The sequence below is a fragment of the Salvelinus namaycush genome, unplaced genomic scaffold (genome assembly GCF_016432855.1).
Source record: "Salvelinus namaycush isolate Seneca unplaced genomic scaffold, SaNama_1.0 Scaffold127, whole genome shotgun sequence".
Classification (NCBI taxonomy): Eukaryota; Metazoa; Chordata; class Actinopteri; order Salmoniformes; family Salmonidae; genus Salvelinus; species Salvelinus namaycush.
In genome coordinates, this window is record NW_024057975.1 from 1 (window position 1) to 8061 (window position 8061).

The window sequence follows — 8061 nt, forward strand, 5'->3', positions numbered from 1 at the left end:
AAGCCCACTAAAACAGGCAGAAATTTCAGGCAGTCTTTTCAAACAGCTCTTACACACAAATGGCATTATCATCCTTTTCACCATTTCACAATATTATTCTCACCTACCGTGTGGAAATAAAGATAAAAAACACAGGAGAATCATGTTTTTGACGTGCACTGGTCCTTTAATCCAAATCAAAATGATCCTTTCGTTGTCTTGATTTCCCTTTATCATTTTGAAAAGAAAAATGTAAGCCAAGATTTCACCCACATGTCCTGAAATCAAGACATGAGTTGGTGGTAATAACAGGTTAGATGATGTGGTGTCATAGATATTTTAAATCAGATCAGTCTGTCTTACCTTATAGCTAAAATATGAAGGACCTAATAACACCATAGAGATTTCAATCAGATCAGTCTGTATTATTTTAGGCTATATGATGTGGTATCATAGATATTTAAAATCAGATCAGTCTGTATTACCTTATAACAAAAAAAACGAAGGATGTAAAGACACCATCGAGATTTGAAAAACGAATCATGTTTTATCACGTCATGTAGAGCTCAAATCATGTAATTATTTTTGTTTTTCAAGCTCTCCTCCAGTATTTAGACTGATTAAAGCACTACAGACAGAGATATTCAGAGACATCGGTTCAACAACAGCAGAGTTTGTGCCCCTGTTAAAGATAGAACTCACTGTTGTTAATCAGATCTCCTGTCTCCTCCGATTCTTCTCTAATGTGACAGTAATCTCTCCTTCCTCCTCAACTCCAAAACGTCTTCCTCTTCTTTCACTGTGACAGTCATCTCCTCCTCCTCTTTCACTCCAAAGACACATTGAGAGCAGTGATATGGCTTCTCCCCTCTGTACGTTTTCTTATGACTTTTCAGACTCCCTAACTGGGTAAAACTCTTCCCGCAGTGGGAGCAGTGGTGAGGCTTCTCTCCAGAGTGTATTCTCTTGTGTATCTTTAGGCTCCCTAACTGGGTAAACTCTTCCTGCAGGTGGGAGCAGTGTTGTGGTCTTGCTGGTTTGGACGTCTCTGGCTCTGTTTCCTCTGAGTCTGGTCTCTCTCCTGCCAAAGACAAACAGAGTAGTTAGTTTAGGCACAGTATTTAGTTTAGGCAGAGGCTACAAATACAGAGTTTTCACCCTTGAAATGTACTTGTTAAAACTAAGGATCCACATCACGTTCTGAGCACCGTGTTATAAATAACACACATTCATGTTTCTCTCTTTACCCTCTTCTGAACTCTCAACCAATTTGATCAAAATGATGATCGGCAGCTAGCACTAGTGGTTAGCTAGCCCTAGTGGTTAATCCCCGAGCTCACAAGGTAAAAATCTGTCGTTTTGCCCCTGAACAAGGCAGTTAACCCACTGTTCCTTAGCCGTCAATGTAAATAAAAATCTGTTCTTAACTGACTTGCCTAGTTAAATAAAGGTTCAATCAAATAAAATGCAAAACTGTTTCTACCTGATACTGTACCTGATACTACCTGATAAAAACCCTCATACGATTTGAACAAACATTCCAAAAATATATATCTTTTGGAAGCTACAACCTAATCTGTCTGTTGGAACGGATATTGCCGTAGCACAAGCAAGTGTACATAATGCATTGGGTCAAAAAACAATCTGCGTTTTGTGTGATGATGTCATCTTTATAGTTATGCTGCCATTTAGCCAGGAGTCTAGCTGCCATTTAGCCAGGAGTCTAGCTGCCATTTAGCCAGGAGTCTAGCTGCCATTTAGCCAGGCGTCTAGCTGCCATTTAGCCAGGCGTCTAGCTGCCATTTAGCCAGGAGTCTAGCTGCCATTTAGCCAGGAGTCTAGCTGCCATTTAGCCAGGAGTCTAGCTGCCATTTAGCCAGGAGTCTAGCTAGCAGTTAGCCAGGAGTCTAGCTGCCATTTAGCCAGGAGTCTAGCTGCCATTTAGCCAGGAGTCTAGCTAGCAGTTAGCCAGGAGTCTAGCTGCCATTTAGCCAGGAGTCTAGCTGCCATTTAGCCAGGAGTCTAGCTGCCATTTAGCCAGGAGTCTAGCTAACAGTTAGCCAGGAGCCTAGCTAACAGTTAGCCAGGAGTCTAGCTGCCATTTAGCCAGGAGTCTGCCTCCTGTTTGCAATGATGATGAAAAAAGAACATTAAAAACCTCTACAGGATCGGTGTCCCGACCTCGGGACGGTTGAGCTAACGCAGGCTAATGCGATTAGCATGAGGTTGTAAGTAACAAGAACATTTCCCAGGACATAGACATATCTGATATTAGCAGAAAGCTTAAATTCTTGTTAATCTAACTGCACTGTCCAATGTACAGTAGCTATTATAGTGAAAGAGTACCATGCTATTGTTTGAGGAGAGTGCACAGTTATGAACCTGAAAATGTATTAAATATCTATTAACTGCCTGTCTGGGACACGCTTGTTTGATAATCTGTACAGGCTACATACAGCTTGTTTGATAATCTGTACAGGCTACATACAGCTTGTTTGATAATCTGTACAGGCTACATACAGCTTGTTTGATAATCTGTACAGGCTACATACAGCTTGTTTGATAATCTGTACAGGCTTGCCTACATAGCTGCATGTAACTTCCCTTCACTTCCCTCCTGAAAAATGAACAAGACATTTCTAGACAACTTGTTTACAACAGCCTACTGTTACAACACACCAATAACTACTCTTGTTCCAACTGTTTTGTGTACAAGAGGCAGCGGAGTCACCGAGTGACTGTTTTGAGGCAGCAGAGTCACCGAGTGACTGTTTTGTGTACAAGAGGCAGCAGAGTCACCGAGTGACTGTTTTGTGTACAAGAGGCAGCAGAGTCACCGAGTGACTGTTTTGAGGCAGCAGAGTCACCGAGTGACTGTTTTGAGGCAGCGGAGTCACCGAGTGACTGTTTTGTGTACAAGAGGCAGCAGAGTCACCGAGTGACTGTTTTGAGGCAGCAGAGTCACCGAGTGACTGTTTTGAGGCAGCGGAGTCACCGAGTGACTGTTTTGTGTACAATAGGCAGTGGAGTCACCGAGTGACTGTTTTGTGTACAATAGGCAGTGGAGTCACCGAGTGACTGTTTTGTGTACAAGTGGCAGCGGAGTCACTGAGTGACTTTTGTGTACAAGCGGCAGTGGAGTCACCGAGTGACTGTTTTGTGTACAAGTGGCAGCGGAGTCACTGAGTGACTTTTGTGTACAAGCGGCAGCGGAGTCACTGAGTGACTGTTTTGTGGACAAGAGGCAGCGGAGTCCCCGAGTGACTGTTTTGAGGCAGTGGAGTCACTAAGTGACTGTTTTGTGTAGAAAAGGCAGTGGAGTCACTGAGTGACTGTTTTGTGTACAAGCGGCAGTGGGTCACTGAGTGACTGTTTTGAGGCAGCAGAGTCACTGAGTGATTGTTTTGTGTACAAGAGGCAGTGGAGTCACTGAGTGACTGTTTTGTGTACAAGCGGCAGCGGGTCACTGAGTGACTGTTTTGTGTACAAGCTGCGGAGTCACTGAGCAGCAGCTGAAAGGAGGTAGGCTAGTGAATCTGTCATTCTCTGTATTTTTAGCAACAGCAAGCCAGGTTCCATAAAATCCAGAACCACAGCCAGTCCGTTTAGTTTAACAGAGAGATCAGGATGGAATGAACTAGACACCAAGCACGAGAAAACATGCCAAAAATGAAGAGGGACGATTAGCAGGTAGCATTGAGGGTAGAAGCGTTGGGCCGGTAACTGAAATCCAGGGCTGACAAGGTTAAAAAAAATCTGTCGTTCTGCCCCTGAGCAAGGCAGTTAACCCACTGTTCCCCGGGCACTGATGTCAATTAATGGCACACAACACCCCCCCCCCCCCCCCCCCCCCCCCCCCTCCGTTAAATGCGGAAGACACATTTCAGTTGAATGCATTCAGTTGTACAACTGACTAGGTATTCCCCTTCCCCTTAGTGGAACTTGTCCCATAAGAGAAGCTTGTTTTTGATTTCCGATGCCAAACCCTTTTGCTACAGTGTGCACTAATGAATATGACCCTGAACGAAACCTCCACATGATAAAATTGTCTTCCTATGAGGTTTAATCCAAATCAGTTCTCTTAATAACCTGAAGCCAAGTTTATCACCAAGACCAAGTCAAACTGTACAACAGCTGGAAACCAAGTCTAGTCTAGAAAAGTCTGAAAAGTAAATCAAATATAATAGGATACATTTGATCCATTGTGACGTTTTGTTGGTGACAATATGGCACAAAACAACATATTCAAATATATATAACTTCAGGAGAATGACCCTTTAACACCACACAGTTCAACAACTGCAGAGTTTGTGCCCGTTTTTAAAAATATTACTTACTAGTGTTAACCAGATCTCCTGTCCTCTCTTCTTCTAATGTGACAGTCTTCTCTGCCTCCTCCTTCACTACAAACACGTCTTCTTTTTCTTTCACCGTGACAGTCGTCTCCTCTTTTACTCCAAAAAAAGCATCCTCCTCTTTCTTGCACTCCTCTTCTTTCACTGTAACTTCTTCCTCTTTCACTGTAACAGCCTCAACCTCAACTTCCTTTTTAACGGTGACAGCCTCCTCTTCCTCATCCTCCTCTTTCACGAGAGTTTCTTTCTCCGTCCAGCAGACCTCCTCTTCTGTAGCAGGAGGAGAGTAGTTCAGTGAACTCATGGTCGAAGACCTTAGCTAGCTAGTTAGCATTAGCGACTAGCCTAGTGTTATTTATCCAGCTAGCTAATAACTTAAATGGAGTAACTAGTAAATGCACAGACAGTGTGTTTAAAATACAGGTTAATAAACACAAAAATGGCATAAAGAGCTTCGATGTTTCGGTTTTAATTTTGGTTACCGAATCGGCTGAATTGTTGTTGCTGAGGAAACGTCCCGTCCACTACATTATACCTAACGCACGACGCATCACCTGAAAGACTCACATCGACATCTGTTGACTGGAGTGGGTAACACAGTTGAACAAAACATTCTGGCAAAACAATGTAAACAAGTAATTGGTAAATAACCTGTTTTCTGTTACTTCTTACAGATAATTTCATCTAGGCAGAAGCTGTAGAAGCTGAATAGAGATTTGTACATTATGATAAACCCTGTTATAGTAAACCCTGTTATAGTAAACCCTGTTATAGTAAACCCTGTTATAGTAAACCCTGTTATAGTAAACCCTGTTATAGTAAACTCTGTTATGGTAAACCCTGTTATAATAAACCCTGTTATAGTAAACCCTGTTATAGTAAACCCTGTTATAATAAACCCTGTTATGATAAACCCTGTTATGGTAAACCCTGTTATAGTAAACCCTGTTATAGTAAACCCTGTTGTGATAAACCCTGTTATGGTAAACCCTGTTATAATAAACCCTGTTATGGTAAACCCTGTTATGGTAAACCCTGTTATAGTAAATCCTGTTATAGTAAACCCTGTTGTGGTAAACCCTGTTATAGTAAACCCTGTTATAGTAAACCCTGTTATAGTAAACCCTGTTATAGTAAACCCTGTTATGGTAAACCCTGTTATAGTAAACCCTGTTATGGTAAACCCTGTTATGATAAACCCTGTTATAGTAAACCCTGTTATAGTAAACCCTGTTATCAATCAATCAATCAATCAATCAAGTTTATTTTATATAGCCCTTCGTACATCAGCTAATATCTCGAAGTGCTGTACAGAAACCCAGCCTAAAACCCCAAACAGCTAGTAATGCAGGTGTAGAAGCACGGTGGCTAGGAAAAACTCCCTAGAAAGGCCAAAACCTAGGAAGAAACCTAGAGAGGAACCAGGCTATGAGGGGTGGCCAGTCCTCTTCTGGCTGTGCCGGGTGGAGATTATAACAGAACTATGCCAAGATGTTCAAAAATGTTCATATATTATTTGACAAGCATGGTCAAATAATAATCATGAATAATTTTCAGTTGGCTTTTCATAGCCGATCATTAAGAGTTGAAAACAACAGGTCTGGGACAGGTGGCGGTTCCATAACCGCAGGCAGAACAGTTGAAACTGGAATAGCAGCAAGGCCAGGCGGACTGGGGACAGCAAGGAGTCACCACGCCCGGTAGTCCCGACGTATGGTCCTAGGGCTCAGGTCCTCCGAGAGAAAGAAAGAGAGAAGGAGAAAATTAGAGAGAGCCAAGATTTTCAAAATGTTCATAAATGACAAGCATGGTCAAATAATAATCAGGAATAAATCTCAGTTGGCTTTTCATAGCCGATCATTAAGAGTTGAAAACAGCAGGTCTGGGACAGGTAGGGGTTCCGTAAACGCAGGCAGAACAGTTGAAACTGGAATAGCAGCAAGGCCAGGCGGACTGGGGACAGCAAGGAGTCATCATGCCCGGTAGTCCTGACGTATGGTCCTAGGGCTCAGGTTCTCAGAGAGAGAGAAAGAAAGAGAGAACGAGAGAATTAGAGAGAGCATACTTAAATTCACACAGGACACTGGATAAGACAGGAGAAGTACTCCAGGTATAACCAACTGACCCTAGCCCCCCGACACATAAACTACTGCAGCATAAATACTGGAGGCTGAGACAGGAGCGGTCAGGAGACACTGTGGCCCCATCCGAAGAAACCCCCGGACAGGGCCAAATAGGAAGGATATAACCCCACCCACTTTGCCAAAGCACAGCCCCCGCACCACTAGAGGGACATCTTCAACCACCAACTTACAATCCTGAGACAAGGCCGAGTATAGCCAACAAAGATCTCCACCACAGCACAAACCAAGGGGGGGCGCCAACCCAGACAGGAAGATCACGTCAGTAACTCAACCCACTCAAGTGACGCACCCCTCCTAGGGACGGCATGAAAGAGCACCAGTAAGCCAGTGACTCAGCCCCTGTAATAGGGTTAGAGGCAGAGAATCCCAGTGGAGAGAGGGGAACCGGCCAGGCAGAGACAGCAAGGGCGGTTCGTTGCTCCAGAGCCTTTCCGTTCACCTTCACACTCCTGGGCCAGACTACACTCAATCATATGACCTACTGAAGAGATAAGTCTTCAGTAAAGACTTAAAGGTTGAGACCGAGTCTGCGTCTCTCACATGGGTAGGCAGACTGTTCCATAAAAATGGAGATCTATAGGAGAAAGCCCTGCCTCCCGCTGTTTGCTTAGAAATTCTAGGGACAATTAGGAGGCCTGCGTCTTGTGACCGTAGCATACGTATTAGTATGTACGGCAGGACCAACTCGGAAAGATAGGTAGGAGCAAGCCCATGTAACGCTTTATAGGTTAACAGTAAAACCTTGAAATCAGCCCTTGCCTTAACAGGAAGCCAGTGTAGGGAAGCTAGCACTGGAGTAATATGATCAAATTTCTTGGTTCTAGTCAGGATTCTAGCAGCCGTATTTAGCACTAACTGAAGTTTATTTAGTGCTTTATCCGGGTAGCCGGAAAGTAGAGCATTGCAGTAGTCTAACCTAGAAGTAACAAATGCATGGATTAATTTTTCTGCATCATTTTTGGACAGAAAATTTCTGATTTTTGCAATGTTACGTAGATGGAAAAAAGCTGTCCTTGAAACAGTCTTGATATGTTCGTCAAAAGAGAGATCAGGGTCAAGAGTAACGCCGAGGTCCTTCACAGTTTTATTTGAGACGACTTTACAACCATCAAGATGAATTGTCAGATTTAACAGAAGATCTCTTTGTTTCTTGGGACCTAGAACAAGCATCTCTGTTTTGTCCGAGTTTAAAAGTAGAACGTTTTCAGCCATCCACTTCCTTATGTCTGAAACACAGGCTTCTAGCGAGGGCAATTTTGGGGCTTCACCATGTTTCATTGAAATGTACAGCTGTGTGTCATCCGCATAGCAGTGAAAGTTAACATTATGTTTTCGAATAACATCCCCAAGAGGTAAAATATATAGTGAAAACAATAGTGGTCCTAAAACGGAACCTTGAGGAACACCGAAATGCACAGTTGATTTGTCAGAGGACAAACCATTCACAGAGACAAACTGATATCTTTCCGACAGGTAAGATCTAAACCAGGCCAGAACTGGTCCGTGTAGACCAATTTGGGTTTCCAGTCTCTCCAAAAGAATGTGGTGATCGATGGTGTCAAAGGCAGCACTAAGGTCTAGTA